The sequence below is a fragment of the Pyrus communis genome, chromosome 5 (genome assembly GCF_963583255.1).
Source record: "Pyrus communis chromosome 5, drPyrComm1.1, whole genome shotgun sequence".
NCBI lineage: Eukaryota > Viridiplantae > Streptophyta > Magnoliopsida > Rosales > Rosaceae > Pyrus > Pyrus communis.
This window is the reverse complement of record NC_084807.1, coordinates 11,659,134-11,668,567: the sequence shown is the minus strand read 5'-3', so window position 1 is coordinate 11,668,567 and position 9,434 is coordinate 11,659,134.

Below are 9,434 nucleotides of genomic sequence, written 5' to 3'. Positions count from 1 at the left end.
ATGCACGAGAACAAGTCATTTAAGTCGCATGAATATGCTCCTATCAGCATGCAATTCATCCATGACATTTGGATTAAATATAAACATGAGTGATTCATTAAACTTTGTGAAAACCCTTTTGATAACCATGTAATCCCTAAAAGTATGATATTTACCTTAGGAGAAATTACAATTCTCAATCACAAGAAACATAACCAATTTTAACATGATATTTGTTCAAAATTGCATCCAATGACTTTCTAAGCATCCTAATGGTGATCAAGCATCAAGGCACACATATAGTATAAACGTAGTGATTGAAAATATCAAAGTAAGTATCTAACAACACTTAAGCAATTAAAAGAGAAATCTACGTAATCATGTTCACTCTAGCAAAAGGAAATTAGTTATACATAATTGTTTGAATACGTACAAAATTATCCATGAAGAATCAAAGAAAGACAACAACCCTTTTTACAAGAATCCTTCATGAGCTCTATGATCTTTATCGCCCAAAAACAGCCTCCGCTTCTTTATTATTATAGTCTCCCTATTTATATCCCCTTCGATGCATACTTAAAAGAGACTCCAATCATCCACACTCCAGATCAGTTAAGGAGACTAAATAAATGTTTATTAAACTTGAAGTTCCTGAATGTTTCTTACCTCCATATGTTTGTTAGTCCAAAAGTCTTTAGATTTCAATGAATGAGCTGTTCTTAGAAAGCCTGAAACGTCTGCTTCAAGAGCTAATAAGAAAGTTTCCTCATTTAGGCTTTAATTATGTACTTATCTCTCGTACAACCTTCAGAGGTCCAAACAGTCCTGTCAGCACGTTGACCTGTTTTTTTCTTTAAACAGGGCATAATTGGCTGGGAATTTTAAGCTGAAAACTTGATACAATGATCTTGAATCCCCTTGTGAATCAGTTCCAACTAGAATCATTAAAAAATTCCACCGTTTGCATATGTTTCCACCAAACTCGATTCTACTGCTCTTAGAAACACAATATGGCAAAAGTATCACAAATTCTTAAAACTTCCAACTAAACTAGACAAAAAATGAAATATACAAAGGCAAAATATATAGTATAGGCATTGGTTTATCAGGCATTTTGCAGATTGGGACTTGCCAAATATGGTTTTAATTCGTTCGGGATTCTAAACCAAACCCACAACACTTGGCCAATCTTTGCAATTCTGTATAATTTTCCACCTTGGAAATAGATGAAGAAAGAATATATGATGATGACTCTATTGGTAACTAAAGATCCAAGCAGGTTTATTGATGTTTATTTACGGCCGTTAGTTGATGAGCTAAAAGATTTATGGGAAAATGGTGTTTCGACATACGATAAGTCTACTGGGTAGATGTTCACCTTGCAAATAGCAATCATGCAGACTATAAAAGATTTTTCCGGGTACACTATGATGTCCACATGGAGTACTAAGGGTTATTTAGCATGCCTAGTTTTCAAGGAGGACGTAATGTCTTCTTGGTACACAGGGAAAGTTTTTTACCTAGGGCATCGTAGATGGTTATCGTGGGACCGTGAATTAGAACGATAAAGGATTCTTCAATGGAACAAAGACTCGCCCAAGACGAAGAGAATGGTCTAGAGATAATATTTTGGCTCCGGTGAATCATTTGGATTTTAATCCGTTTGGTAAATTGACAAATAGGACCACATTAGACACACATCTGAACTGGACACACGAGTATGTTATTTAAGTTCCCGTACTGGTCGAAATTAAAAATGCAACACAACCTCCGTGCTATGCATGTTGAAAAGAATGTGTTTGATACACTAGCCAAGGCAATATTAGACATCGAGGGAAAAACGAATAACACAACTAAAGCTCACATCAGTTTGGAACAAATGGGCATAAGTCCAAGTTTATGGATGAGAAGGGAGGGTGACATAGCCAAAAAGAGGCTTGCATTTTTTTTTTTTTTGTAAAATCAGAAAAGAGGAAAGAGTTTTTACAATTTCTATTGTTTGTTAAATTTCCACATAGGTATGTTTCAAATATTGGTCGTTGAGCAAATGTGGATGGTGGTAAATTTTCTAGCCTCAAGAGTCACAATTGTCATGTCATACTCCAACACCTTCCCTCGGTTGGTATCCGTCCTTAATTTTGTGTTTTTGTAAATTTTAAAAGACTGAATTGACAAATGCCCCTAGTGGCGGTATTGTTGACTTTATTTAACCATCTCTTCGTGATACGTATGAGCTATTATTTTATTGTATTCTCGAAGTACTCGACGGTATGAATGCATGGGCGCAAGTGAAACTGAATTTGGAGTTACGATGAAGATTTTACAAACTACGGAGAGTGATGGGTGTTTTTGTAAATTTACGTTACAAGAGATATTTTTCTGGTTCTGCATTGGTGTCTTTGAGTTGTGTTCCAAGTGGGACCCATACTACTCCTCCCCTCACTCCCGTGTCATATGTCAGTTTCTTTCCAACCCTCTCGGACCTGTATCCCTCTAACTCTCTTATCTTTCTCACTTTCTCATTATTTTCCTTCTCTGTTCCTTGTCACTCGTAGACTCTCCATCCCTCTCAAACTCCCTTTTATATGTGTACAACACTGCAAGGCCGAGATGCACACCCTCGCCATCCACCGTCTACCATCAACCCAGGCGAGTTTAACCTCTGCAACCTTAGCCCTCATCCCTCAATCCTCATTTTTCTCTGCAAACCACTTTTCTGGCCATTTTCAGACCACTTTTAGACCACTTTTCTGGTGAACTTCGATTATGGCATTGCCTCAAATGGGTATAGATCAATTCCCTATATTCCTAACTTTAAATAGGTGCTTGAATCATTGAATTTGGTTGAGAATGAAGCTCGAAATAAGCTCTGAAAGTCGGCAGTTCAACCTGCAAAATGCAGGTCTTCGCGAGGAAGGCGAGTATTAAGGTACTCGTGGCGCATGGGCACGCGTGGGTGGAGCCATTGTGCTCTGTGCCCTGCCTGCTTGTGCAGCCACCTTATGGCGACGCGTGTGGTAGGCCGTAGAGGAGCCCGAGGTCTTTCCTTAGGTTTCTTGAACTGCTGAATCCGAATCCACCCTTCGTTTCATGAAATTCGATCGTTTTAAAATAATTCCTTTATTAGCCGTACTTTGTACGAAAATGTGTTTATACATTAGTACATTATATATTTACATAAGTGATTTCATTTTTAGGTGAAACGCATTGCAATGATCATCGATGCCTGTGAGGCGGGTTCGACCCAATGATATGATTTGTGAGTGGGTCTTTTCTTTTATATAGTATACAATGTGTCCATATATATATATATATATATATTTGTTAGTTTCCATTAATATATTTGATAAAGAATTTTCTACATTCCACTTAGTTAGGGTAACGTATATAAAATTACCGTATTGACGAAATTCATGAAATCATACTACGTCCTACGGGATGCACATGTATGCGCATTAGTAGGGATGCTTTAATAGTATTTATGGTTATGCATAGTATTTCAACGACTAGGGTTTTTGAATTATCGAATTATCGATTTACCATTGCATGATCATATTTGCGTTATCTGCTCATCATGTGCTGCACTGGTGTTAGTATTCACATGGGCCAGGGCCAGTCTTTCACGTGTATGTTCACACAGCACCATACGCTCACTTTGGATCTATTGTAGGTGCTAGTCCTGTCCTAGATTGCTATAGGCAATTAGGACTCGTATGTGATACGCATAGCGCTAGTCTTCACGTGATTGTAGTACTAGAGCATAAATCATTATTACACCCAGTCTTGTTCATGTCATAATACCTTTGCATGAACTCGTGTGTTAGCATATGTTGATGAACACTCGATGTAATATGTTTATTTCTACGAGATATTGGGATTACTGGAAGTTATATGCCTATTTACAAATTTTGTGACGTATTGAATTCTTGAGATATTGCAGGCTACGGTAAGTATTTTCATACTATACGTAGTATGTATATTTTGGAAATTATACTTGTTTTACGGCGAGGGGTTATAATGTTTTCAAAAAGGTTTTTTTTATAAAACTTTATTTTTAGGCCCACTTATCCTTGTTTTTCGCCCCTTCAGGTTTTAGTGACAGTGTTCGTGTCAACGAGGATTTCTAGCGAACGCTGATATCAAAGACTAGTCCCAATGGTATAATTCTCAATCCACTATGCTGTACTTCACTTATGCTCTGACATCACTTGTGGAATGGGTTCATTCCCACTCATCAGTGCACTCTTACATTTAGTGACTTTTAGGTTTAAATTTACTCATATTTCCACCTCACTACACTGTATGGCTTCGTCACCCTCCTGGTGTTGGCCAACACATTTCGATTCGGAGTTTAGGCGGACATTCCGGGTCGGGGTGTGTTAGGCAGGCTCCTTATATACTCCCACGCACAGATCAGCACCCTTGAAGGTTCATGCATCTGAATACGACTGCCCACAGCTCACTAGCCCTTGGCAAGAGAAAGTCAAAGCATTAAAGATAAGGATTAATTACCCAAATTCTATCTTTAATACATTCCCAATTGAAGATTGACTCAATTCAAGTAAGTAATCCCTATTTAAATCAATTAGGGATATTTAGTCCATTATCTCAAGATATTATTACCTATTTAATATTTTGAGAATATTTCTCCATAAACCTTGGCCAATAGGATGCCGCCATGTTTAAGGTAAAACCCTAACACCATGGCCGGTCGCTTCCCTAGAAATACCTCCATCTCTACCAAATTTCGGTAACTTTTGCTACCCTTAAAAGCCCTAAAAACTTACTATATCCAGAGAAACTAACTAAGGCTTAGGTCTTTGATTAACGGTGTTGATTGTTTTATAGGTGCATTTTCGTCAAGACTGAAGATGTCTAAAATTTGCATTGATACTAACATCGAGGATGAATGAGATACTGAAGATGATGAAAGTGATGATAGTGATAATATTGATTATTTGACGAGGATTAATGTAAACTTGTGAATTAAATTTAATTGTATTCTATTTTTTAGAAACTGTTATTAGCACTCCAAAAATTTCATTCTACACTCCTCCTAAGTGTATTTCTCTTTCTAATTATAGATAGTTAGGAGTGCCAAATAAGATTTTTGGAGTGCCAATAACAATTCCCTTTTTTTGTATGTAAATAAAATTTAATTTTTTTAAATGTGTAATAAAGTGAGGGACAAATAAAAAAATTAAATAGAACTTGCATGACAAATACATACGATTCGTCTCACAAAGTAGTTTTGAGTGATGAACAAGTCCTACTCGTCCCGCACAACTACTTCGTGAACAAGTCCTATTCGTCTCACAAATCATATGTATTCGTCGCATAGTTGTTATTATTTTTGGGTCACCGCCAAAATTGGGCGGGTATTAAAAGTTTGGAACTTGTGCGTTGAACCATAACAATTTCATCGTGCAAGTTGGTTTTACGTGACGAAAATAGTGTATTCGTTGCGCAATCAGTTTGAAATTTAAATTGCAATGAAAATTTGGGGCGTGCAAATTACAGATTACAGATTACTGATTACTGTTTGCGGTGGGGCTTAGGTTAGGGGTAGGCCTGGCAATTCCTGACACGACCCGATAACCCGACACGACACGACACGAAATTAACAGGTGTTCGGGTCAACACGATAACGAACTGGGTCGTTATCGGGTAACCCGATAAGCACCTGTTAAGATAACGGATTGATTCGGGTATACACGTGGGTAACACGATACACGATAAGCAGAATATTATTTTTATAATTTTATAACCCTAAAAAAATACTGTAATAATTATATATATTAATTTAACAATTTTATACCCCTAAAAACTATAATATATATATATATATATATTAAATTAACTATAATAATTATACCCCCAAAATATTAACTATCTATAATAATTATATATATATATATATATATTAAATTTTGAATTAAATTTTATAAAAACTATAATAATTATTAATTAATATGCATCCATTGATTTGATTCCATAATTGATAATTCCATTATATTCCCTGCAGTGCGACCCCTTTTGAAGAAAAAGGGAGGGAAAATGAAAATGATAAGAAAAGTTGAAAAGGAAACAAAAAAAAGAGGGAATTAGGGAAAGATGGGTAGGCATCATAGGCTGCCGGAGGGAAAAGTGAAAATTATAAAAAAAGTTGAAAAGGAAACAAAAAAGAGAGGGAAACATGAAAATTAATGGAAGTGGTGAGAATTTTTTTTTTTTTTTTTTAAGTTATAAACTTTTTATTACACATATAACATATCTCACTATTTTTATAATGACTCACGTGATGTTCTACTCCGTGTACCAATCAATTATACGTACAAAATAAATAGATTTAAATCTACTTAATAAATATATAGAGATATATACACACACCATTGAACTTGATGGGATACGAATTCTCCGAAACTAATTTCAACCATCCCAACCGTCAAACTTGTTTGTATATGCTTTGAGATCACATCAGCAAAAAATCACAAAAAACAAACATTTAGAGATCAAGTAACGGGACAAAACTTTTCGACGGTTATAAACGAAAAATCACGATTTAACGGTTATTTTAACTCCGATTTTGATGGTTTTTTACAGCTACACTCCTTGACCCTATATGAATACAATGAATGAATTCGATCTTCAATTTAAAATATTTACACAAGTGAATACTACAAAATCTTATGTTATACTTAATGAAAGTATAAATAAACTCTAAGTGTTATTCAATCTATCGTTTTGATGGGATACGAATTATCTGAAACTAATTTCAACGATCCCAACCATCAAACTTGTTTGTATATGCTTTGAGATCACATCAGCAAAAAATCACAAAAAACAAACATTCAGAGATCAAGTAACGGGACAAAGCTTTTCGACGGTTATAAATGAAAAATCACGATTTAACGGTTATTTTAACTTCGATTTTGATGATTTTTTACAACTACACTCCTTGACCCTATATGAATACAATGAATGAATTCGATCTTCAATTTAAAATATTTACACAAGTGGATACCACAAAATCTTATATTATACTTAATGAATATAAATAAACTCTAAATGTTAGTCAATCTATCGTTTTGATGGGATACAAATTATCTTAAACTAATTTCAACGATCCTAACCGTCAAACTTGTTTGTATATGCTTCGAGATCACATCAACAAAAAATCACAAAAAACAAACATTCAGAGATCAAGTAACGGGACAAAGCTTTTCGACGATTATAAATGAAAAATCATGATTTAACGGTTATTTTAACTCCAATTTTGATGATTTTTTACAACTACACTCATTGATCCTATATGAATACAATGAATGAATTCGATCTTAAATTTAAAATATTTACACAAGTGGATACCACAAAATCTTATATTATACTTAATGAAAGTATAAATAAACTCGAAGTGTTAGTCAATCTATCGTTTGATGGGATACAAATTTTCCGAAACTAATTTCAACGATCCTAACCGTTAAACTTGCTTGTATATGCTTCGAGATCACATCAGCAAAAAATCGCAAAAAACAAACATTAAGAGATCAAGTAACAGCACAAAACTTTTCCACGGTTATAAATGAAAAATCACGATTTAACGGTTATTTTAACTCCGATTTTGATGATTTTTTACAGCTACACTCCTTGACCCTATATGAATATCATGAATGAACTCGATCTTCAATTTAAAATATTTACACTAGTGGATACCACAAAATCTTATGTTATACTTAATGAAAGTATAAATAAACTCTAAGTGTTAGTGAATCTATTGTTTTGATAGGAAACGCATCTATGAAACTAGTTTCAACGATCTAACCGTCAAACATGTTTGTATATTCTTCGAGATCGCATACGTCAAAAATTTCAAAAAAAAAAACATTCAGAGATCAAGTAACGGGACAAAACTTTTTGACGGTTATCAACGAAAAATCACGATTTAACGGTTATTTTAACTCTGATTTTGATGATTTTTTACAACTACACTCCTTGACCCTATATGAACACAATAAATGAATTTGATCTTCAATTTAAAATATTTACATAAGTGGATACCACAAAATCTTATGTTATATTTAATGAAAGTATAAATAAACTCTAAGTGTTAATGAATCTATTGTTTTGATAGGATATACATTCTACGAAACTAGTTTCGACAATCCAACTGTCAAACATGTTTGTATATGCTTCGAGATCGCATAAGCCAAAAATTTCAAAAAACAAACATTTAGAGATCAAGTAACGGGTCAAAAGTTTTCGACGGTTATCAACGAAAAATCACGCTTTAACGGTTATTTTAACTCCGATTTTGATGATTTTTTACAGCTACACTCCTTGACCCTATATGAATATCATGAATGAACTCGATCTTCAATTTAAAATATTTACACTAGTGGATACCACAAAATCTTATGTTATACTTAATAAAAGTATGAATAAACTTTTAAGTGTTAGTGAATTTATCATTTTGATGGGATACGCATTCTACGAAACTAAGTTCAACGATCCAACCGTCAAACATGTTTGTATATACTTCGAGATTACATACACCAAAAATTGCAAAAAATAAACATTCAGAGATCAAGTAATGAAACAAAAGTTTTCGACGGTTATCATTGAAAAATCACGATTTAACGGTTATTTTAACTCTGATTTTGATGATTTTTTACATCCACACTCCTTGACCCTATGTGAATACAATGAATGAACTCGATCTTCAATTTAAAATATTTACACTAGTGGATACTACAAAATCTTATGTTATACTTAATGAAAGTATGAATAAACTCTTAAGTGTTAGTGAATCTATCATTTTGATGGGATACGCATTCTACGAAATTAATTTCAACGATCCAACTGTTAAACTTGTTTGTATATGCTTTAAGATCGTATATGGTAAAAATCGCAAAAAAGAAACATTCAGAGATCAAGTAAAGGGACAAAACCTTTCGACGGTTATCAATGAAAAATCACGATTTAACGGTTATTTTAACTCCGATTTTGATGATTTTTTTACAGCTACACTCCTTGACCCTATACGAATACAATGATTGAACTCGATCTTCAATTTAAAATATTTACACAAGTGGATACCAAAAAATCTTATGTTATACTTAATGAAAGTATGAATAAACTCTTAAGTGTTAGTGAATCTATCATTTTGATGGGATACGCATTCTACGAAATTAAGTTCAACGATCCAACCGTCAAACTTGTTTGTATATGCTTTAAGATTGTATATGGTAAAAATCGCAAAAAATAAACATTCAGAGATCAAGTAAAGGGACAAAACCTTTCGACGGTTATCAATGAAAAATCACGATTTAATGGTTATTTTAACTCCGATTTTGATGATTTTTTTACAGCTACAGTCCTTGACCCTATATGAATACAATGATTGAACTCGATCTTCAATTTAAAATATTTACACAAGTGGATACCACAAAATCTTA